Genomic DNA, 25,804 nt, shown 5'->3' with positions numbered 1-25,804 from the left:
CGGTTTGAAAGTCTTCGTGCATGTTTGAGATTGTTTCTTAAAAATGTTTTTTGCTTTTTAGAGGTACAAAATGTCAGAAATGCCCATTCAAAAGCACCAATAAAAGCACCAATTTGATGCTTTTAGGTGCTTTTGGAGGGACATTTTGGATATTTTATCTATTCAAAAAGCAAAAAACATTTTTAAAAAACAATCCCAAACACCCCCGAATTCAAAAGAAGTAAATTTAAGACGACGAGTTGAGTTGCCTTTTTAAAAGGAAGTAGTTTCATTATATAAAAATAAAAAAAGAAAAAGTAAAGTTTCAAAAAGAAATTAAAAACGCTTTTTAACGTTACTCTTTCCCCCTTCCTCTGGATATTGATAAGGCTATTTATTTGATTTCAAACGTTTGAAACCTTAATTAACCGTTAGTACTCCTCCAATCAGTAAGATCCGTCTGGGAATTCCAATGGCAACTAGTAATTCACATGATGGTTCCATCTCAATGGTCAGGGTAGTAGCCAGGGTTCGCCCGTTGTTTGACTCCACCATACCTTGTATCTCTTCTAGTTCTATATCATCATCATCCTCGGATGTTACGGTGCATCTCAAAGATCCATACTCATGGTATGTCAATGCTGTGCTGTTCTGTCCTGTTTCCTTCCTCCTTTTAAATTAAATTATATATTTTTATTTGCTTTCAGTCGTAATGAAAACTACAAGCTAGATTCGTTTTACGGGCAAGACGATAAGAACGTGAGGGAGATCTTTGAAAAAGAGGTCATGCCTTTGATCCCTGCAGTTGTAAATGGATCCAACGCTACTGTCTTTGCTTATGGTGCTACTGGCACCGGAAAAACTTTTCTGATGCAGGTATGTCTAAGTTGCCAATTGAATTCACAATTTTCAAACAAGTGATTAATTTATTAGGCATGCGCAGGGTAATGATGAGGTGGCAGGTCTCATGCCAATGGCAACATCGACTATTTTGTTTCTGTGTGAGAAGATAAAAACCATAGAAATCTCTTACTATGAGATTTACATGGAGAGATGTTATGATCTATTGCAAGTCAAAACCAAGGAAATCGCCATCTTGGATGATAAACATGGACGCCCTCATCCCGTTGGACTTTCTAAAATCCCAATACGTTCAATGGTTGATTTTCAAAAGACTCTCTCTTGCGCTTTGCAGAGGCGGAAAGTTGCACGAACGGGTCTTAATGACGTCTCCAGTCGAAGTCATGGGGTTCTTGTCATTTCTGTTTCAGATGCTCATGTGATCGGGAAACTAAACCTCATTGACTTAGCAGGTTTTCTCTAATCTAAACTTGTTTCTCATCTATATATTGTTGTTTAGCGATATTTATATGCATTCCCATCAGGAAATGAAGACAATAAGAAGAGTGGTAATGACGGTGTTCGCCTTCATGAGAGTACAAAGATTAATCAATCACTATTTGCACTATCACAAGTTATATATGCACTGAACAACAACACCACTCGAATTCCTTACCGAGACAGCAAGTTGACCAGGATTCTGCAGGATTCTCTAGGAGGAACAAGTCACGCTGTCATGGTAGCTTGTCTGGTATGAACGACCTTTTGTCTATATTTTCTTTGGTTTGTGGATATATATGACTTTTGAGAATTGTGATTTGGCAGAATCCAGGAGAGTATGAACAATCTGTTCGTACCGTTAGTTTGGCAGCAAGGTCAAGGCGTATCTCTAACTTTGTACACTCGGCTTCAAAGCATAATAATAATAATAATAATAATACTCCAAATACTCAAACTCAAGTTGACATGGAAGCAAGGCTTCGCACATGGCTTGAATCTAAAGGTAAGACAAAAAGACCAGATCCATCAACTCCTCGTTCTGTAAGCAAGCTCAAAAAATCGATGACATTATCAGGTACAATTTCAATATTTTTTTTTATTGAAATTAATAGAATATTAAAATTTTCAAATCTTAACCATCTCAGAACAACGGATAAGGACAGTTGAGATAGAGAGCACGCCAATGTGCGTGAGGAAAGTTTTATATCCCATCAACGCCAACGTGAACGTTCATCCACTTTCTCCATCGGTTGCAGCAGATGATAATGACACCCCGCTTAACAAATTGAAAACAATGAGTTGTACTCTAAAGGTACAATATTTTATGATCTTAGTTTTAGTTTCGCTATTCATGTTTCCATTGTGAACCTACTTAAGATGGAATCATTACGCAGGGCACTCTTGCACAAGGATATATCAACTTCTTAAACACAGCCGGCATGTAAGTTGAATTTAGCGTATATGTGTGTGTGTGTGTGTGTGCGCGCGCGCCATGTGCTAAAGTGATGTATTAATGTTTCAAATTTTCAAACCAGGGTGGAGCTGCTGGAACTGAAGGTAATTAATTTCCATAATAAACTATACAAACAAGTAAGTTTGTTCAATTTCTGTTTAAATAACTACTAATACTTTTTGTTGTTAAAAGGGTATTGGAGAAAAGATGGCTGACTACATACTTGAGCTTAGAGATGAGAGCCCCTTGAAATCAGTAAGTTAATTTGGGTTTTGCTAAAATGACTTGTGACTTGTGAGTAGTTTATTAACAATAAGTTGGTGTAATTGTGCAGCTTAATGATTTGGAGAAGATAGGCCTTTCATCCAAGCAGGTTTAATTCATCTTTTGAACATTATTAATTATTATAAATAAAAAGGAGTTGAGAGCATGTATGAATATTAATTGTTGTACAGGTTGCTAACATGTTTGGAAGGACAGCCAAAGGGTTGTTTGACTGAAAGATGCTACGATGATTTGTGTTGTTTAGTAACTTCTTCAGGAGTAGTGTAACATGCTTGTCTGCAGTATGTATGGTTCTCACCATAACTACAACTTTTGAGTATCTATGCGCACCTTAGTTAATTATTCTTTTAATTGCTCTGTAAGTTTGTTAACCTAAGTCGGTTAGTGAGTGACATGTTGATCCATACATGTATTTTTTATTGCTCGATTGACAACTTACTGCTTTCAAAATAAGATGAGGCTTGGACCTTCCCTTCGGCTAAAATAAGATGAGCCTTTTTTAAGCTGATATGATATACTAATAAATTAAAAATGTACAAGTTCACAATAACAACTTTGAAATGAAATTAGCTACAAAGTTCTTGGTAATCAACCTGGAAATAAAAATCACATGTAACAAACAATTCACCATTAGGAATAGGATATGTTACATCAAATTAGTGTAGCTCTCTAGCACAAGGAAACACTAAACTTAAACTTTTATAAAAGATTGGATTTGATAAAAAAGACACTTGGTACCGTAACTCATCAAAATCTTACTATACTAATAAACAAAAATAATAATGTTTAGTTTTCCTAGCATAAACTTCTCTCCTAATTTTTTAATCTCTTCTCCTTAATCCATACTATCCATGGATCATGGGTGAAAATAGTTTGACCCATGAGTTACAACATTTTCAATATATTTCAAGACCCTTTGCAACAACTTAAAGATTTTTACATATTTAAGAGGTCTTATTACACATTTATCCAACCCTTAAAGTTTTATTACATATTTCCCCTTATCACCAAAAATTACCCAATTACCCTTTTGTAATTCTTATCCATTCAAAAAACCTTTATTTTGTTTTCATCAACCAAGCGTTTCCTCCCTGACTACACATGCGAGCAGCCAAAAGCCGTCGGAGACGAGACCTAACCTGCGAACTATTATTAGGATGATGGAAGAATCAAACGGCGGTGGTTGAGAGCGGATGGGAGAACAGGAGGAGATGGTGGTGGTCGGTAGAGATGGTTTGCGGTGGCTTGCTGGTAGAGGTTGGTGGGTTTCAGCGGAAGTAACCGGAGAACGACGGGGATGGTGAACGGTGGGTGGTGGCTGCTTCAAATTTTGCAATTAATTTCATGCCTCAATACAAATTTCAGGGTGATAATGAATGGAAGTTGTTGCCGGAGACGATACCGATGCCGGAGGTCGGATAAGGGAGGCCAACTTTGAGCTGATGGGTTCTGAGGAACAATGGCCAAGTGTGGACTTTAAGATTTTGAGCAGATTGGTTTCATCATTTTATAAATTGAGGGTATAATAGTCAACTAATTAGTTAATTTTAATGAATTGGGTAAATATGTAATATATATATTTAAGAAAGGGGATATATGTAATTATTTTTTTTAAGTTGGGAAAATATGTAATTAAGGTACTTAGTAAGGGGAAATATGTAAATGCCCCTAAAATTAAATATGCTTAATGTATACATTACTTTTTATTAAAGAAGCCAACATTTTTAACGATAACTAAGTACTCGTGTTAGTGCACGGTTTTTGCGTCTTGAGTCTTTGTATTTATCGTTAACATATTTGTCGTTTGGTTAATGCAATAAATTATTATTATTTCATGTAATTCGTTAAGGTATTAGGCCAGTTCGCTAAGAATGTTTAGCGAACTGGTCCTTAAGTTAAGTTTCCCCTGATGCGTTAGGGAATGTTAACAAATCAGGGGGTGTTTCGCCTATTTAATGTATGTAACGAAGTAGGATCTGGTTCGCCAGGGGATGTTAGCGAACCAGACCTATCTTCTATTTATAGTGAACCCTGTTCACGCTTAATTTAAGTTTTGAGAGTTTTTAATTAACGATACTCTGTCCAAATCCTCTCTCGATCTTCAACCTTAATATTATTACATATACTGATAATATATAAACATACACAACACCTAATCATACGTAATTATGAGTTAGATCTATTGTTAAAGTATTAATCGATTACATTCAGAACTGAGATCTGTTATTGTTATTGTTACTGAGATTGATACGATTTCGGGATCCAACAAGTGGTATCAGAGCTTTCGGGCTCAATTACACTTGATTTGGTGTTAATTTGGAATATTAGTTTGTTTATGTTCTGTTTTCATGAATTTGATTTAATTCAGAGGTGTTTGGATTGATTTTTGGTTATTTTGGATTGGTTTTGAGGTGTTTAAGGTATTGATAAGGTATTGTGAATCGGAATTGAGGTTTGGATTGATTTTGGTGTGATTTCGGGGTTAACCGAAACAGAGGTTTAGTTTTGGTGTGATTGGATTCACGAGTTGTGTTAATTGGTTCCGAGGATTGGCGATTTGGTTTCGCATGTTGATAACGAGTAATTTGGTAGTTAATTTGTGGATTTTAGTTAAGAATCGAGTGTGTATTACGGATCTGGAATTTCTAGTTTTCTGGGTTTCGTGTTCATCATTTCCAATTTTCTGGAAATTTCAGTTGAAGATTTGAAGATTCAAAGATGATGATGATTCGCTATGTTGTTTCGTTATCAATTTCACTTTGATTCGTTCATTAAAATCTGTTAATTCGTTACTTATTTCACGTGATTTGCTAGTTAGTTCGCTATATTAGCTGATTCGTGTTATCTAATTCGCTGACTGGGTAAACTGATTCGTGAGACACGTGTCCACCTTGGGATTTGTGTCATAACAACCTTTGCCACGTGGCATAAGGTATCAAAGTTTGTTACAAACAGTTGTAACAACCTGATTCGTTATAGTTGATTCGCTAAATCAACTGTAGCTGATTCGTTACAATCTGTTCGTTGTCTAATTCGTTACAAGAAACCTTTAGTTCACTAAGCCTGCAGTTCGTGATTGACTTAGTCAATTCGTTAGTATTGACTAGTTCGTTGACTGATTTTTTGACCATCTGATTCGTGGTCTGAGTTGATTCGTTAATCACTTGATTCGCTCAAATCAATTCTTGTTCGTTAACATTAATCTTTATTTCGTTAAGGATTGATTCGTTAATTACTGTTCACAGTTCGCTATAACTGTTTACAGTTCGTTAAATCTTATTCATTATACCCTTGAAGTTTTAATCCTTGTCAAATATGGCTGGTATGTATGCATTGGCTTCTCAAAACATGTTGAGGCAACAAATGTTGCAACTTGATATCGTGATAGGTTCACATTCTAAATGTCCAAGATTGATGAAGTTTAGTGACTTTGCCAAGTGGGAACCTCGGTTTCGTGCACATTTGGGGTCTGTTCACCCTGACTGCTCATATTGTCTCGATGAAGTTTATAAGGAACCGTTGATTGGTGATGATACTATTGGTTTTGTTCCTAAAGCTGTTTCTCAATATTCTCAAGAAAAAAATAAAGCTTTAGAAATCGAAACAAAAGCTTATTCCACTCTCACTATGGCATTGCTAGAAAATATCTTTCATCAAGTGGGTAACATAAAGAGATGTGCTTCTCTATTCCAACATCTTCGTATGAGAAGTATGAGGAACACAGCTGAAAGTAAGAAAGTGATGCTCAAGTTTCAGTTTCGAAACTTTAATCAATTGAAGGGAGAAACAGTTGAAGAGATGATTACACGTTTTATTCACTTAATTGCTGAAATGGACAAGATGAAGTTAGAAATTTCTGAAACAGATAAAATTGACACTATTAAGAGTGTGCTTCCAAGTTCTTACTCAACATTTCTCATGGTCTTGAAAGAGAATGACTATTTCTTGAACGAAGACTTGACTTGCACTTGAATTTTTACAAAAGATCGAAGCCAGAGAATATGATCTGAAGTGTCAAAAATCTTCCAAGGAAAATCAAGATCCAGCCTTCTATGGTGGAAGTATGCCTCTTAGTTCATCGATTTCTCCAATCAATGCTTTTCTTACTCAAGCTGCAAGTGAAAAAGAATCAACTATGTTTAATGATCCAAAAGTTTGTTTTTATTCTGCTGGTAATTCTGGATTGTCTGGTGGTTCTGGAAGTTCAACTACTACTAATCCATTTGCTTCACCATCTAGTGTTAATATGAAGGAAGCTGAGGAAAACTTTGCTTTTCTGAAAGCTTTCATGTCTTCATATGAAAACTTGGTAAGTAGTAAGATTGCCACAAGTGATTTAACTGATGAGGACTATGATCAGATAGATCCAGATGATTTGGAAATTATGGATTTAAAGTAGAACATGGCTATGATCGTCCGTAAGGTTAAAAGATTCATGCAGAGAACTGGAAAAGATCTTCCGGCTTTAAACAAGAAATTGGGTTTTGACAAGTTGAAAGTTAAATGTTATAATTGTCAAGAATTTGGGCATTTCGCAAAGGAATGTGACAAACCAAAGAAAGAATACAATGGTTCTCGTGGTTAAAATTATACTACACCACGAGGTAGTGATGTTGAAAAGAAACCATCCTCTTCTACAACACAAACAATGTTAGCAAATGGTAATGACTAGTCACAACGGTTATTATGTAATGATGCTCAAGCAAATTTGGCTATGCTTGGGTTACACAAAGATTGTCAAGATACAAGTGGGAGTGAGATGTCTTCTGATAATGATTCTGGATCTGATTCTGACGACTCTTGCGACAAGCCTCCAATAGTATTTGCTTGCATGACCAAGACCAATGAGGTTAGTCATTCTATCTCTGCTACTTCATCTGTTAAAGTATCATGTGTTGATTGTGAATCTAACAAACCTAAGTTAGACTTTGAAAAGTCAAAATGATAATCTTGTAAGAGAAATTGCTTCTTTGAAGGATACTTATCGACAATCTCTTGAATCTCAAATGAAATCTCGAGAAAAGATTGAAGCATTGTCGACAAGTAACCACGATCTCAAAGCTGAGTTATTTGTAAAAATGACGATAAATGACCCAAAGTTTCAAGAAATTCTGAAACATCGTTCAAAGATAACCGAGCTTGAGAATGAGGTTCTTGAGTTGAAGAACAAACTGGGAAAGTTTAGAAATTCTTCTTTTCTGTTGAATGAAATTATTGAAGTATCTGGTAAACAAAAGGATTCAAAGAAAGGTATTGGTTTTTTTGAAATTCCACCACCATTTCACAATGATTACAAAATTAATCCTTTTGCTAGAAAAGAAGAGGATTTGATTGAGAAAGAAACTGTGATATCTGAAAAACCTAACCCAGTTAAAACAGAAAAACAAGTTAATACAGAAACTGTTAGGACCCAAGTTGCTCCTCAAAAACCTCATGTTCAAAGTAAAAAGGTCTTTGTTGAGAATGATGACAAAGTGATTATTGAGGACGTGTTTGAACCTGAGATAATACACAAGAATAAGAACATCCCAAGTTCAAATCATATTCTTTGCGAACCTCAAGAATTTGAGAAAGCTGTGAATGGTTCTTTCAAGTCTGACATGAAAAAGGAAGAATCTGTAAAACCTAAACCAGTGAAAGAAAAGAAGTCAGATAAACCAAAGATTTCTGATGAGGACTTAATGCGATTTGTTAATCCTCCTAGTTCTAAGCCTTCACCTATTAGAGTTTTTAAGTTAAAAGGGATGGACACGATGTTCACGGAAAAAGATATTCCAATAAGTATCATTAAACCTGAACTTATTTAGAGTGTCTTTATCAATGAAACGTCACAGATTCAAGATCTTGAACGTAGATATGCTCAAGCAAAAACATCAGTTCTATCTGATCCATTGACGAAAGCAAAACAAGTTTTAAAACAAGCAAATAAAATTAAATTTGTGAAGTCAACTGGGACAAATACATTGAACAGTTTCTCGAATTGTTCTAATTTGGATTTCTACTTGAAAAAGAAGTCTGAATTATCTGATGAGTTTACTAAGAGCATGACCAAAAATGTGAGCCATCATCAAACTTCTGCGTCATTTATTCCAATTACCTCTCAACATCATCATGTAGACATGCGGAGCTGTTTTCTTTGCGGTCAAGATGGTCATGTAATGAGAAATTGTAGTCAGAAGAGCTATCAGAATCTTCATCTTTTTATCAAGGACAACTCCAAGCCAATTCCATTGGTAAAAGAGATTCTAAAACGACCTGCGTCGTATGCTGATGACACTCATATTATGTTCTCTAATGTGAATCCACGGAAGGTTATTCATGTTAACGAGACACATGGTCAGGTTAAACCAAAGTTTATCCCGCATGAGCCAATTTGTAGTAACACGAATTCAAACATTGTTCAAGCAGCTTACTTAAGACGAAAGTCTAGGAAGCCGATAACTTATTCACAAGTGGCTGAACAACATTTGAACTCTGTTAAAGTTAATAATCAAAGAGAAAACCAAAAGGTGCCCATGACTGAGGCCTGGGCTACCTTTTTGAACTAATCATCTTTATTTTGTGTGTAGGGTACATCCAGGACTGTGTCTGATGAAAACTGGATAATGGATAGTGGATGTTCTCATCATATCACTGGGAATCTCGACCTACTAACCAACGTGAGAAATATTCAAAGGGGGTTATGTAGCATTTGCTGGGAATTATGGTGGCATGATCACACAAGAGGGTGAAGTTTCAAATGGTCACATCACGTTTGAGAAAGTAAATTATTGTGATAAAGTGGATCATAACTTATTAAGTGTATCGCAGATTTGTGACAAAAAGTACATAACAATATTTACTGACAAAGAATTTCTTATCTTGAAACCGGGATATGTTATTCCCGAGGACATGGTTGTCATGCGATCACCACGATCGAATGATATTTATGTCTTAAACATGAGCTCTAAGATATCCACATTGATCGAAACATGTTTTGTCTCGAAAGCAACCGAGAAAGACTCAATTCTATGGCATCATAGAATGGGTCATATACATGTTAGAAAGATGAAATATTTGATGGCTAATGATTTAGTGGAAGGTGTATCATTGAAGAATTTTAAAATATCCGATCACTACGTTGCATGTAAAAAGGGCAAGCAGAAGAAGAAGACACATCCTTCTAAATTATTGAATTCCATTAATACTCCTCTTGAATGAGTCCATATGGATTTATTTGGTCCTGTGAATCGTGCGAGTATTTCTGGGGATTGGTACTGTCTTGTGGTGACTGATGATTATTCAAGATACTCATGGGTGTTATTTATGAGTACGAAAGATCAAACACCGGTTTTGGTACAAAACCTTATCACCAAGATTGAATCTCTTTACAAACAAAAGGTGAGGAGAATTCGTAGTGATAATGGTACTAAATTCAAAAACACTGTCTTGGATTTCTTTTGTGGTCATAAAGGAATTCATCGAGAATACAGTGCACCTTATGTACCTCAACAAAATGGTGTTGCCGAACGAAAGAATCGAACCTTGATTGAAGCTGCACGTACAATGCTCGCTGATTCTAAGCTTCCCGTCCAATTCTGGAATGAGGCGGTGAATACAGCTTGCTATACTCTTAATCGGGTTCTAACAGTTAAAAGACTCAAAAAGACAAGCTATGAGTTATTGAATAATCGAAAACCTAATTTAAAGTACCTGGAACCTTTTGGGTGTCCATGTACGATGTTGAAGAAGGATGCATGTAAATTTGAAGAAAAAGCTATCGAAGGTTATTTCTTGGGATATGCATCTCCAAAGAAAAGGGTATTTAACTTTACACCCGGTTGTGTTGAAGAATGGTACCATGTGGACTGTCAAAAGTACACAACTCCTCCTCAAGGGAAAGGTCCCGATTGGATGTTTGACTACGATAGTTTATTTAATTCATTTACTCCATCAACTGAACACATTGATGAAGACCTGGTTCGAGCATATTTTGAAGATCATTTGGCAATTCCAAGATTTTCAAGTTCTAATGATGTTGCAGTTCAATCTGATGCTCCAACTGAGGAACCTCAAGTTGCTTCTCTAGTGGCTATCGATAATGTTTCCACTTCTTCTGATGATGATCAAGCTAAAGATCAAGTTATTAACCTTGACAGTGATAATGTTTCATCTCCTGAACTTGGTGAACATTACACTAACTTATTTGATAATGTTGTTGTTCCTGAGAATCCCATTCTTCGGATTCATGGATATCATCCACAGGAAAACATCATTGGAGAACTTGATGTGGGCGTTCGTACACGTCATCAAGTTGCTTCTTCAAGTGATAATAACATATTGTGTGCTTACACTGATTTACATTCATCGGGAATTGTAAATCTTGCTAAATTCACTTGCTTTCTATCTCAAGTTGAGCCAACGACAGCTCGTAAGGCACTTGAAGATCCTTCTTGGGTAGAAGCTATGCATGAAGAATTACAACAATTTGCACGATTGGGTGTTTGAGATTTAATAGACAAGCCTGCTAGAGTCAAGAAAGCGATTCCGACTAAGTGGGTATTTAAGTGTAAAAAAGACGATCGAGGCGTGATTGTCAGAAACAAGGCACGTCTAGTGGTGCAAGGGTTTCATCAGCAAGAGGGTATTGATTACACAGAGGTATATGCTCCAGTTGCAAGATTAGAGTCGATTCGAATCTTCCTGGCATATGCTGCTTATAAGAATATCAAGGTCTACCAAATGGATGTTAAGAGTGCTTTTCTCAATGGTGAACTACACGAAGAGGTGTTTGTCCAACAACCACCTGGTTTTGAAGGTCCATAGTATCCGGACCGTGTTTACCGATTAAACAAGGCCCTGTATGGTCTACATCAAGCCCCGAGAGCTTGGTATGGCACGCTCGCCGACCATCTGACTGATACTGGCTTCAAACGAGGGACTATCGACTGCACTTTATTTCATAAAACGTTTGGTGACGATCTTCTCCTAGTTCAGATTTATGTTTATGACATTATCTTCGGGTCAACAAACGACACATTGTGTAAGGAGTTCGAGAAGTCCATGCAAACAAAGTTCGAGATGAGTTCGATGGGGGAGATGAATTTCTTTTTAAGGCTGCAGCTTCACCAGTCTGCTAACGGAATCTTCATTCACTAGACTAAGTATGTGAAAGACGTCTTGAGCCGAATCAAGATTTCTGCCGGAAAAATCCCTTCTAATCCTCTCCCCGTGGGTCACAATTTATCACCGGATGAATTGGAGGATACCGTTGATCCTACCCTCTATCGTGCCATGATCGGTTCTTTAATGTATCTAACGGCTTCTCGCCCTGATATTATGTTTGCTGTTTGTCTTTGTGTTAGGTATCAAGAAAGTCCACGAGTGACTCACCTAGCTGCGGTCAAGAGAATTCTTCAGTATTTGAGGGGAAATCCAGACATCGGGTTGTGGTACCCCAAGGATGATACTTTTGATCTTACTGCTTATTCCGACTCGGACTATGGAGGTTGCAAGATCAACTTCAAATCAACGACTGCAGGATGTCAATTTTTAGGAAACCGGCTTGTTTCCTGGCAGTGTAAGAAGCAGACAACGGTCTCCACTTCAACCGCCGAAGCTGAGTATGTTGCAGCCTCGAGTTGCTGTTCCCAGGTTTTGTGGATACAACAACATCTCCGCGACTACGGTTTGAAGTTTCTTACTACTCCTATTCTGATTGATAATTCTTCTGCAATTTCTATCACAAAGAATCCTGTACAACATTCGAAAATGAAACATATCGAAATTCGATATCACTTTATACGGGATTGCTTTGAGAAGAAGTTGATTGACCTTGAGAAAGTACATACTGACTTTCAGAGAGCCGATCTGTTTACTAAAGCTTTTGACAAAACACGTTTTAAATTTTTGCTTGGTTTTAACGGATTGAAAACCCTTGCTGATATCCTTAAACAAGGATGACTATCTTTATTTTCTGCTATTTCTTTTAAAATTTATTTTGGTTTTAGGGGGTGAAAGTCTAGAAAATACAAAAAGATTGTGTTTTTCGTTTGTATAGATAAAACCCAAAAACATTAAAAAATTCTTAATCCAAAAACATTAGAAAATTCAGAAAAATCAAAAATATTGTGATTTCGTTTCTTTAATTTTTTCCTTTAAAATATTTTGAAAAACCAAAAACATTTTAAAATTTGAAAATCCAAAAAGATTGTATTTTTCAGTTTGTACAGAAAAAAAATCCAAAAATCCAAAAAGAATGTGAAGTTAATTTTTTTATAAGAATATTGAAAAAGACAAAATATTGTGTTTTTAAAGTATGTATAGAGAAAAATCAAAAAGATTTTTGCATGCGTTTGCTGAAAATTATGTCAATTATCTACATTTGACGGACATGTACGTGTATATGTTTGGTCATGACATTTACTTGTAAATGTTCAGGTTAGCCATTTACCTGATAATTGATAAGAGTTGGGCGTTCGTTATGCGTTTTTAGATTATTTTCTCGCTGAAAATTATGTCGGTTATTTAAGTTTGTGAAGCATGCTTGCATGACTTGGTCCTATTATTCACTTGTTGAATTGATAGAACAACCATTTATTTATAGACTTAAGTTAACTGGGGCGATTAAATTTATCTTTATTTTTATTTTCTATGCTCCTCAAAATTTTGAGTTTTTGAAGCAAAAAGAGAAAATGATAGTACATTGATTATCTTGACTCCAAGTCCAGCAAGAAGTAAGCTTAAAAGACTGTGTGCTTAATTGCACTGGTGCATTGGTAGGTCTTAAAACAACTAAGTAGAGTAAAGTATGTGATATAAACATAAAGAAACGCCAAATTGAAAGGGGTGTTAGTCTCTAGCAAAAGTCTCGGTGAGGATGGCAGAAATGTAATAACCAGTCATACTCAAGCCTTATAGTTGTTGATCTCCAAAACTATAATAAAGAAAATAACAAGCGTTAGGATTCTGGACACTGTGAGTCTTTGTGCGGCTTAATCATCTGGGTATTCATAAGCATGAATATTTCACTCGCTTTCTAGAGCAAACCCAAAGTCATTAAACTTGATCAATGCTGTACTTAGTACAAACTTCCAAACTACTGACTTGATCAAAATCCGCGTTAGTTATACATTTGTTCCTCCCTTGCGCGCATCTTAATACCATTAAGAAACGGACCCCAGGGGATACAATGTATGTAAGCCGACAGATGGACTCATGCATACTCACTCACAGTAAAGGAAACTTGATGCATTGCTCAACATTTCTACAATTGGTATCAAAAATTTTGATCAAAACTATAATGGTTTAGTCAAGTTGGGGTGATTTGGCATAAATCAAATTAAGCTTGAACCGAGATTAGAGGCTGATAGTTTCTGATATTCTGTGCTATAATTGAACCAATTAATCATATCACAAAAACACTTGAAAATTTGTTATTAGATTTAAGTGGACAACAATACCAATGACCGACTTAACACCAGTCATAATATCGCTGAAATATAAAACTGTGATGGAAGGGCAATTTGGTCAATATGATTCTCTGCTCAAACTCAACAAAAACACAAAAATATGTATTGCTTTTGTTAAAAACATAGAAAACACAAAAAGATTGTTCAATTTTTAAACGGTTCGGATATTTCTTTGTACATACATTCTTTAAAATTGTTTACAAAAATACCAAAACTATTTTATTTTTTTTCTTTCTTTCTTTACATATTATATAAATAATTTAATTTATGTTTTGTAAAAGTGAAACGTTTTTAAAGTATTCAATTACCGGGATAAAAGGTTCTCGGTAATCCTTTTAAGTTAAATCTATTCATTATTTAATTCATTTATTTATTTAAGTTAAAATTAAATAATGATTCTTAATTCGTTAAGAGTTAATTCGCTAAATATGAAAAACGAACTAGGTGATTCCTTAGCGAACTACTTTCTTGTTCGCTCACCTAATTCGATTCCGCACTCTGTAACAAATCATCTCAACTTCGTTATACATATTTAACGAATCAGGATATAAGTCATGTCTGTTGAGGCAACGAATTAGAATAGCGAATTGTCTAATTCGTTAACTTGTCTAATTCGTTAACTTAAAATTTATACGAATCGCTTGATTCGTACAAAAGGTGCTTTGGGAATCGTGTAAGGTTATATAAGACAAAGCAAACGAATCGTCTATTCACTATTCATCTTCTTTCTTCAACACTAAGTCACCCTTTTCAAATTTTTTCCTCTGATTTTTAGATCTTCAAATCTTGACATTTCAAGGATATCATTGTGACACTAAGGTATAAACGATCAAAACGATGTGATTTTCGTCAAAAATGATGGTGTTTTACTACACTAATTCTGGACTTTTGTGTTCAAGGGTTTTTCCGAGTTTTAAATCCTAATTTATGTTTGAAATACTGTGATAATAGAGCTTATTTTTGTGTCAATGTTACCGGAATGTGATTCCGAGACCTTGGGTAGATGTTAATCATCGATTGATTATCGTTTGCTATGTTGATTGTCCATTAATCAGTATGGGGTTTTAGCCTCTGTTTAGCTTATTTATTCGTGTTGTTTATATCATGGTGTAAAGCCTCAATCTTCACACCTTGAGCTTCGGATTACGATTCCGAGTTGGATAGACCTATTGCTTTGATTACTCAACGATATGCATGAGTGATTTGCATCTGGTTTGGCTTAGTTGACCTTCGATGTTCTTGGTGATTTTGAATTTGACCAGGAGAGTCAAAGATTAAGCTTTTATGACCATTCGTTAACTTTAGCGAATTGGAACTATTTCGTGTCCCATTCGTTAAAGAATCAAACGAATTAGAATAGCGAATAATTTATCTAACGAATAAGCTGTGGATTCGTCAATTCTTAACGAAATGGTTTCTAGTTCGTTCTCTTTTATAGTAATTCACTAATTTTAATTCGTTAGCTTATTTACCTGATAGCGAATCACTTGATTCGCTACTGAATAGTAACGAATCAGAGTAATATCTCACACGAATGACATTATTTTTTTAATTGTAATTATTTATTCATTTTAAAGTTACATTTTAATGAAAATAATATTACTCTAACCATCTAAACGCGTAAATAAATTCCACATATCATATGAAATTAAATACATCGTTTAGACATACATAGATAACTATATATATGTATATTATCTTTTCATATTACTTATCTTGTGTATATTCATTCAGTAAAATGGCTTATCAAGTGTATCAAGATCCACCAGTTCCTGATCAAGGGCAACAGGAACAACCACCACAAGAACAACCACCACCAGAGCAACCTCCTCAAGAACAACATGACGATGTTATTTTATTGCCGTATGATAAAAAACATAACATATGTGCCTATGTTGACCAAGATGTTGCTGATGTTGCTACTTTTGGAGATATGTTGACTTTTCTAAGAAGATCAGTGATACTTTACGCCATCACTGCTCGACCTAAGGTGTATCTGAGTATTATAAGGCAGTTTTGGGATACTGCTGCGTATGTGGAGGAAGAGAAGCATATTCGAGCCACGATTAATGACACTCCTATTACAATTGATGTTGAAGTAATTAGGCGTGTGCTTCGATTTGCTAATACTGATGACAATCCGAGTGAATTTGATAGGCAACTGGTTAGGGGTTTGTTTACACGTGTGCGGTATGGTGGAGACGTTAATAAATCTATGTTGAACAAGAATGGATTATGTCCACCATATAAGTATCTTCTCGATATTCTTATTCACTGTATGAGTGGTCGTCGTGGTGGCTTTGATGAATGTCGACTGAGTTTGCAATCAGCCTTTGTGGCTTTAATCCTCAACAAGCCATTCAACTACTTTGAGCTTGTATTCGATCATTTGATAGAACAAGTTCAGCAGACGGACCAGAAGAAGAAATTTTTAATGTATCCTTGGTTTTTGCAGTTGATTATTCAAGATTTGATACCTAATTTAGCAATTGATCAAACCTTGGTGAATGATAAGCTTCATATGGAACACATGACGGCCGATACTGTACGAAGAATGGCGATTTATCGAAAGGCAAGGCCAACATTTAAACGAATGATTGGTCATATCATTAATCCTAATTATGTATGTCCTTCCGAGGATAGCTGGATTCATGATGATTCTGATTCCGAGAGTGAGGAAGGAGAAGGTGGGAACAATGGTGAAGATGGGAATGATGGTAATGATGGAAATGATGGTGATGGGGGTAATGAAGGTGGAAATGATAATACTGGTGATGCAGCTCTTAGAGAGCAACAGGCCGCAGTTGATGCTGCATTAGCTGCCACCATTGCTGCTCAATTAGAAAGAAAGAGAAAAGGGAAGGCAGTGGCAACTGGTGAGCCATGAAAGAAGAGACGTGTGTCTGCTGGGGCTGGTGTAATCATTGGTGTGCCATCACCTCGTCAATCAACGCCTCCACGCCAGGTAGTGCCAATTACAACTAGCACTTCAGCGATGACCTTGACGACGACGATGGTATCACATGAACAGTTGGGTATGATACCTCAGTCAGCATTAACTGAAATACCTTTGCCAACTGATACTGTGGCTACAACTCCTCCAACAACATCTATGAGGCCTCATCCTCCTAGTGATCTGTCATTTATGAGAATTACAAGGCCTCAAGGTCCAATTCAACCAGTTCATCCATCCTTGTATGCTTTGCCACCAAACCGTCAGACAGAAATGCTTTTTAATCTTCTGCATTTATATGAGAATCAGATGTCTGCTGATCGGTTGAATCAAGAACGCTTAATGGAAAATCAGAAGAAAGTTCTCAGCTATGTTTCTTTCTGTCAAAAGGAAACAATGGCCCTACGTGAGATTGTTGAGTCTCAGGGGGTGAAGATTAAAGAGCAAGAGGATCTAATCTTACAATTGACTTGCAAAGATGATGCTTTGAAGAAGATCAAGAATAATGAGGAAGATCCTGATGATGATGAGTCTGGTGCTGGTGGTGAGCCTAAACAAGCTCAAGACCCTGCATCTGGTGCGGGTACGAGTTCTGTTGACGATTCAGAGAAACAGATTGTTGTTTATCGTGATTTTTCGGCTGCTAAACCAATTGAGATGATTGAATCTAACACAGTAATATTTATGGATGGAACGAGGGTGATTAGAAGTATGGTGAACAAGGATGAGATAGAGGTGGGTGAGTTTGTTAACAGGTCTCTGACACGAGAGCAGATTTCCCTATTGCTTGGGTTGAATGACGAACAGCTGACCGTGTTAGAAACTGAGCCTGATGTCGAAGTGGTGAATGAGGAAGGTATAGAGGATGATCTGTCTAGTCAAATGAATACATATTTTATTTACGAAGATGAGGATGTTGAGATGGAAGACGTCACTGCTAAGGAGTATCCTGACTTGTATCAACACACGAACGTTGATCAAGGTGCTCTGGTATTTAATTAACAGACTTTTAAAGCAGCTGAGGATGATGTGGAGAAGATGTCTAAGGGAAAGAAAGTTGTGGATACTCGTTTTGACTCTATTGTGAACCCAACTGATGCTGATATTGCTAAATGGTCCAGTCATAAAGCTGCGGGTAAGATTATCAAGGCGTATCGATTTGTTGATCAAGAACGGAAAGACATAGCAGCTGCATGGGTCAAAGTGAATCAAGTAACTACCTTCAAGACTGTACCTAAGGTTCATGGTGACATCGTCTCATGGCTATACAATTCCGAGCTTAAGGTATGTATAGTTAAATGGGAGAAGGGAGTTCAGTACTACGAGAGGATAATGGATGTTCTTACACTACCGCGTTGGGATGTTCGTACTCTCGCGAGGCGTCCATTTATCAATCGTGGTGGCATCCGGACAGCTGAGTGGTTTCATCAACACTTGCTGTTCGAAGTTAATCATGGGTTCAAGTTCTTCAAGCCCCAGGTCCCGAGACGCAAACGCATTGATGAAATTGATCCAAATACTGGGTGGAAGAAACTTGTTCTTAAAGTAAAACCGCCGAAGACAATGAAGCGAGTGCCGGTGAAGACGATGCCCCAACAAATGCATCTCTCATTCAACCGATGGTACTATGACAATCGTACGGGCGAGGCCATCATTGTTCTTGCTCGAGGACTGGAGATTAAACTTATCAAGATAATTGACCCGATGTGGTTGGTTAATTTACCTGAAACAGACAATGATGTGCTACACAGGAAGCAGATTCTGATCGAGCGCCATGAAGATTACGACCTGGCTATGCAATTCCAACGCGTTGTGCGTGTTTGTCATGAAAATGGAATTCATAGTTGCAGAGACTGGCGGTCCAAGTTCTTCAAGTAACTTAAAGACAAAGGGCTCAAGACGAGGGGGTGTCTGTTAGTGCACGGTTTTTGCGTCTTGAGTCTTTGTATTTATCGTTAACATATTTGTCGTTTGGTTAATGTAATAAATTATTATTATTTCATGTAATTCGTTAAGGTATTAGGCCAGTTCGCTAAGGATGTCTAGCGAACTGCTCCTTAAGTTAAGTTTCCCCTGATTCGTTAGGGAATGTTAACGAATCAGGGGGTGTTTCGCCTATTTAATGTATGTAACGAAGTAGGATCTGGTTCGCTAGGGGATGTTAGCGAACCAGACCTATCTTCTATTTATAGTGAACCCTGTTCACGCTTAGTTTAAGTTTTGTGAGTTTTTAATTAACAATACTCTTTCCAAATCCTCTCTCGATCTTCAACCTTAATATTATTACATATACTGATAATATATAAACATACACAACACCTAATCATACGTAATTATGAGTTAGATCTATTGTTAAAGTATTAATCGATTACGTTCAGATCTGAGATCTATTATTGTTATTGTTACTGAGATTGATACGATTTCGGGATCCAACAAGTGGTATCAAAGCATACTTAAGACGAATTCAAACATTGTAGGAACACGAATTCAAACATTGTTCAAGCAGCATACTTAAGACGAAAGTCTAGGAAGCCGGTAACTTATTCACAAGTGGCTGAACAACATTTGAACTCTGTTAAAGTTAATAATCAAAGAGAAAACCAAAAGGTGCCCAAGACTGAGGCCTGGGCTACCTTTTTGAACAAATCATCTTTATTTTGTGGGTAGGGTACATCCAGGACTGTGTCTGGTGAAAACTAGATAATGGATAGTGGATGTTCTCGTTATATCACTGGGAATCTCGACCTACTAACCAACGTGAGAAATATTCAAGGGGGTTATGTAGCATTTTCTGGGAATTCTGGGGGCATGATCACACTAGAGGGTGAAGTTTCAAATGGTCACGTCATGTTTGAGAAAGTAAATTATTGTGATAAAGTGGATCATAACTTATTAAGTGTATCACAGATTTGTGACAAAAAGTACACAACAATATTTACTGACAAAAATGTCTTATCTTGAAACCGGGATATGTTATTCCCGAGGACATGGTTGTCATGCGATCACCATGATCGAATGATATATATGTCTTAAACATGAGCTCTAAGATATCCACATCGATCGAAACATGTTTTGTCTCGAAATCAACCAAGAAAGACTCAATTCTATGGCATCGTAGAATGGGTCATATACATGTTAGAAAGATGAATTATTTGATTACCAATGATTTAGTGGAAGGTGTCTCATTGAAGAATTTTAAATTATCCGATCACTGCGTTGCATGTAAAAAGGGCAAGCAGAAGAAGAAGACAAATCCTTCTAAATTATTGAATTCCATTAATACTCTTCTTGAACTACTCCATATGGATTTATTTGGTCCTGTGAATCGTGCGAGTATTTCTGGGAATTGGTACTGTCTTGTGGTGACTGATGATTATTCAAGATACTCATGGGTGTTATTTATGAGTACGAAAGATCAAACACCGGTTTTGGTACAAAACCTTATCACCAAGATTGAATCTCTTTACAAACAAAAGGTGAGGAGAATTCGTAGTGATAATGGTACTAAATTCAAAAACACTGTCTTGGATTTCTTTTGTGCTCATAAAGGAATTCATCTAGAATACAGTACACCTTATGTACCTCAACAAAATGGTGTTGCCGAACGAAGGAATCGAACCTTGATTGAAGCTGCACGTACAATGCTCGCTGATTCTAAGCTTCCCGTCCAATTCTGGAATGAGGCGGTGAATACAGCTTGCTATACTCTTAATCGGGTTCTAACAGTTAAAAGACTCAAAAAGACAAGCTATGAGTTATTGAATAATCGAAAACCTAATTTAAAGTACCTGGAACCTTTTGGGTGTCCATGTACGATGTTGAAGAAGGATGCAGGTAAATTTGAAGAAAAAGCTATCGAAGGTTATTTCTTGGGATATGCATCTCCAAAGAAAAGGGTATTTAACTTTACACCCGGTTGTGTTGAAGAATGGTACCATGTGGACTGTCAAAAGTACACAACTCCTCCTCAAGGGAAAGGTCCCGATTGGATGTTTGACTACGATAGTTTATTTAATTCATTTACTCCATCAACTGAACACATTGATGAAGACCTGGTTCGAGCATATTTTGAAGATCATTTGGCAATTCCAAGATTTTCAAGTTCTAATGATGTTGCAGTTCAATCTGATGCTCCAACTGAGGAACCTCAAGTTGCTTCTCTAGTGGCTATCGATAATGTTTCCACTTCTTCTGATGATGATCAAGCTAAAGATCAAGTTATTAACCTTGACAGTGATAATGTTTCATCTCCTGAACTTGGTGAACATTACACTAACTTATTTGATAATGTTGTTGTTCCTGAGAATCCCATTCTTCGGATTCATGGATATCATCCACAGGAAAACATCATTGGAGAACTTGATGTGGGCGTTCGTACACGTCATCAAGTTGCTTCTTCAAGTGATAATAACATATTGTGTGCTTACACTGATTTACATTCATCGGGAATTGTAAATCTTGCTATATTCACTTGCTTTCTATCTCAAGTTGAGCCAACGACAGCTCGTAAGGCACTTGAAGATCCTTCTTGGGTAGAAGCTATGCATGAAGAATTACAGCAATTTGCACGATTGGGTGTTTGAGATTTAATAGACAAGCCTGCTAGAGTCAAGAAAGCGATTCCGACTAAGTGGGTATTTAAGTGTAAAAAAGACGATCGAGGCGTGATTGTCAGAAACAAGGCACGTCTAGTGGTGCAAGGGTTTCATCAGCAAGAGGGTATTGATTACACAGAGGTATATGCTCCAGTTGCAAGATTAGAGTCGATTCGAATCTTCCTGGCATATGCTGCTTATAAGAATATCAAGGTCTACCAAATGGATGTTAAGAGTGCTTTTCTCAATGGTGAACTACACGAAGAGGTGTTTGTCCAACAACCACCTGGTTTTGAAGGTCCATAGTATCCGGACCGTGTTTACCGATTAAACAAGGCCCTGTATGGTCTACATCAAGCCCCGAGAGCTTGGTATGGCACGCTCGCCGACCATCTGACTGATACTGGCTTCAAACGAGGGACTATCGACTGCACTTTATTTCATAAAACGTTTGGTGACGATCTTCTCCTAGTTCAGATTTATGTTTATGACATTATCTTCGGGTCAACAAACGACACATTGTGTAAGGAGTTCGAGAAGTCCATGCAAACAAAGTTCGAGATGAGTTCGATGGGGGAGATGAATTTCTTTTTAAGGCTGCAGCTTCACCAGTCTGCTAACGGAATCTTCATTCACTAGACTAAGTATGTGAACGACGTCTTGAGCCGAATCAAGATTTCTGCCGGAAAAATCCCTTCTAATCCTCTCCCCGTGGGTCACAATTTATCACCGGATGAATTGGAGGATACCGTTGATCCTACCCTCTATCGTGCCATGATCGGTTCTTTAATGTATCTAACGGCTTCTCGCCCTGATATTATGTTTGCTGTTTGTCTTTGTGTTAGGTATCAAGAAAGTCCACGAGTGACTCACCTAGCTGCGGTCAAGAGAATTCTTCAGTATTTGAGGGGAAATCCAGACATCGGGTTGTGGTACCCCAAGGATGATACTTTTGATCTTACTGCTTATTCCGACTCGGACTATGGAGGTTGCAAGATCAACTTCAAATCAACGACTGCAGGATGTCAATTTTTAGGAAACCGGCTTGTTTCCTGGCAGTGTAAGAAGCAGACAACGGTCTCCACTTCAACCGCCGAAGCTGAGTATGTTGCAGCCTCGAGTTGCTGTTCCCAGGTTTTGTGGATAAAAAAACATATCGAAAAGAAATGTTACAAGGAGTTAAAAAAAGTTCCCGTCTCGGACCAAGTCGAATTGGGTCGAGATGGTACAATATTACGTTACAACATGAAAGCGGTTCATGATAGAATGACGAAGTTCGTGATTCAAAAAGGTTTGTCGTTTAACCACTTGTCAACCCTCGTTTGACGACTATGATTCAAGAGACTCTTCAACCTCGCTACACTCATGTACGTCGTACCACCCTTAGACGACATTGTCTAAAATTGTGGGATTGTGCGAAAAGTGACTTAGTTGAGTTTTTCGAACTATACAAACGGGTGTGAATTTAACTAGTGATGTTTGGTCGGCACCACATAGGTTACCGGAATCCTACCATTGTGTCACCGCTCATTGGGTCGATCCGGCCTCTTGGCAAATGATGAAACACACCATCGTGTTTGAAAACTTTATGTATCCACATACTGCCGATTTCTTTTTTTTTTTTTTAATTTAGATGAGATAATAACGACTTTTAACTTGAGGAAAAAAATATATTTTTATTGTCTTTGGATAACGCAACAAACTATACAAAGGCGGTTGAAAAACTTTACTTAAAATATAAACCGTTTTGCTATGGAAATTTCTTTCATGCTCGATGCGTTGCACATATTAATAATTTGCTTGTTCAAGACGGTCTCGCCAATGAAACTATGGGCGCCGGTTTGTAAAGCTTTAGATATATGTTACAAGATGTTTTTAAAAGTGGGAAAATAAGACATCTTGAATTCAAAATTATTGCAAATGGGTGGAATGAATATATTTGGGGCCTAATTAGGACGTGGGGGAGCTCAAATTGTTATATGCTCTCATGTGCTTTTGCCCAACAAGAAATATTACAAGCATTTCATAAAATTCTTGTGGAACGGTGTGAAGCCGATATGTTTGCGTGGGTAAATATCGGTTAATTCATGGAGTATCTTGAAGCTTTCAAGACCGTAACCACTAAATTGTCGAGGGGTTTACTATCCTACTACTTGTTGGGAGTTGCAAGATTTATGTTGGCCCAATATGGATCTTTGAATAATGAATTGATAGGATAATATGATGAACGATATGATAAGAACAACAATCTTATATTCATAACTTGAACTTGGATTGAATGAATTGAATGATAAGATGTTGCCCCTATCACCAAGAGGTATGATGATTAGGGTTGCAACATTTCATGATCAACAAAATACAGACAAATGTTTTTGGTAGTTACAAACTTGACACATTGACACTCTAACCCCTAGATTAAAACAGACATGCATAAGTATAACTTAAAAACTTAAACATACTTTCAACTAATTACCCCACGACCCTTGTACTTTGATGACGAGTGATACATTCACCCCCTTAATAACTATCATATTTTTGTCATAGATCTTAAACACTGAGCATTTGTCTCATAGTCGCAAAATGAGTCATGCGGGTGCCTTTGTTAGAATATCAACCTTTTGTAACTCATCTCTAATATGCTCCACATTGATGTGCCCGTCTTCCACACACTCTCTAATGAATTGATAACGTGTGTCTATATGCTTGCTCCTTCCATGAAACACTGGATTCTTCATAAGCGCTATTGCTGAAATGTTGTCAACTTTTAGTTTTAAAGTTATCTTCTCTTCCTTCCAGCCAATTAATTCTCTAAGTAAGCGCTTTAGCCATAGTGCTTGACATGCTGCTGCTGTTGCTGCCATGAATTCTGATTCTACAAAGTATAATATGAGCCCAGTAGTTCCCTTTCCTTTGTCTGTGTTGACGCCATAACTACTATAACTATAACCTAACTATCTTGCATCCTACTTTCTTGTAGCTAATTCCATGCTCCTTCGTTCCTTTGATGTAGTGTATCACTTGCTTAACAACCTTCAAGTGATGATCCATAGGTTCTTGCATGAATCTACTTAGTAATCCCACTAAGTAACACAAATCAGGCCTTGTATGAAACAAGTACCTTAGGATCCCAACTAGACTTCTGTATTGAGTACAGTCTACAAGTGTGCCTCCCTCTGTCTTGGTTAACTTTGTTCCCGGATCCATGGAAATTTTGGTCTCATTTATTGTTAACCATATCACTAACCTCCAGGATTTTTTTGATGTATCATGTCTGTTTTATTGGATCTCATCCCCGACTTGGGTAACTTCAATACCTATATGATATGCCAACAATCCAAGATCGCTCATTTCAAACTTATCTTCCATTTGGGATTTGAACAAGTCTTTCCATATTTGGAGTTCCCGTAGCTATCAAGTCATCAACATAAACTCCAATGATCAGTGTAGAATTCTTCGGTTTCTTTGTATAAACCGCTTGTTCCAAATTTCATTCTTGAAGTTTAACAACTTCAAAGTTTGATCCAACTTCATATTCCAAGCACGTGGTGCTTTCCTTAGTCCATACAATGCTTTAGTAAGCTTAAAACCTTTCCCGCATTCTTAGGCTCCATGAAACCCTCAGGTTATAAGACATAGACCTCTTCTTTCAATTCTCCATTTAAGAATGTTGACTTTACATCCATATGATGTACTTCCCAGCCTTGATATTCTGCTTCAGCGTTTGAAGTAGAGACCGCTATCTGCTTCTTACACTGCTAGGAAATAATTCGGTTTCCTAAAAATTGACATCATGCCTTGGTAGACTTGAAGTTAATTTTTACACTGCTAGGAAATAATTCAGTTTCCTAATAATTCGGTTTCCGAATCTGTATAAATAATAAGATCAAAACTATCGTCCTTGGGGTACCTTAACCCGATGTCAGGATTACCCCCCAGTTAGTTGAAAATATGCTTAACAGCCGCCAAATGAGTCACTCGGGGACTCGATTGATACCTAGCACATGGCAGCAAACATTATATCAGGGCGAGAAGCGGTTAAATACATTAATGAACCAATCATCACACGATAGAGGGTCAGACTGACGGTATCCTCCAATTCATCTGGTGATAAATTGTGACCCACAGAACAAGGAGTTTAGGGGTCTTTTCCGACAGTATTCTTGTCACACCCTAACCTAAGGCAAAAATTCCGGGAGCGAATTGATTGCTCACAGCTCACAAGGTACTTTAGTGCAAAATAATATGACAA

At 37.1% G+C, this 25,804-nt stretch overlaps 1 pseudogene across 1 annotated transcript; it reads left to right on the top strand.

Annotated features, from left to right (window-relative positions):
• The first annotated feature begins 477 nt into the window (after nucleotides 1-477).
• LOC143530781 (kinesin-like protein KIN-10B) lies at nucleotides 478-2,804 on the top strand (annotated as a pseudogene). The gene is made up of 11 exons (XR_013134914.1): nucleotides 478-609; nucleotides 687-855; nucleotides 923-1,292; nucleotides 1,365-1,570; nucleotides 1,645-1,894; nucleotides 1,932-2,131; nucleotides 2,214-2,260; nucleotides 2,355-2,376; nucleotides 2,465-2,527; nucleotides 2,607-2,645; nucleotides 2,728-2,804. The product of XR_013134914.1 is annotated as a kinesin-like protein KIN-10B (transcript).
• Nucleotides 2,805-25,804: the final 23,000 nt, after the last annotated feature.

The sequence above is a fragment of the Bidens hawaiensis genome, unplaced genomic scaffold (assembly GCF_021521415.1).
Source record: "Bidens hawaiensis isolate Kalapana, Puna unplaced genomic scaffold, B.hawaiensis_p1.1 tig00000670_1, whole genome shotgun sequence".
Classification (NCBI taxonomy): domain Eukaryota; kingdom Viridiplantae; phylum Streptophyta; class Magnoliopsida; order Asterales; family Asteraceae; genus Bidens; species Bidens hawaiensis.
The sequence above is the reverse complement of the archived record's forward strand: the minus strand, read 5'-3'. Positions and strand labels throughout refer to the sequence as shown.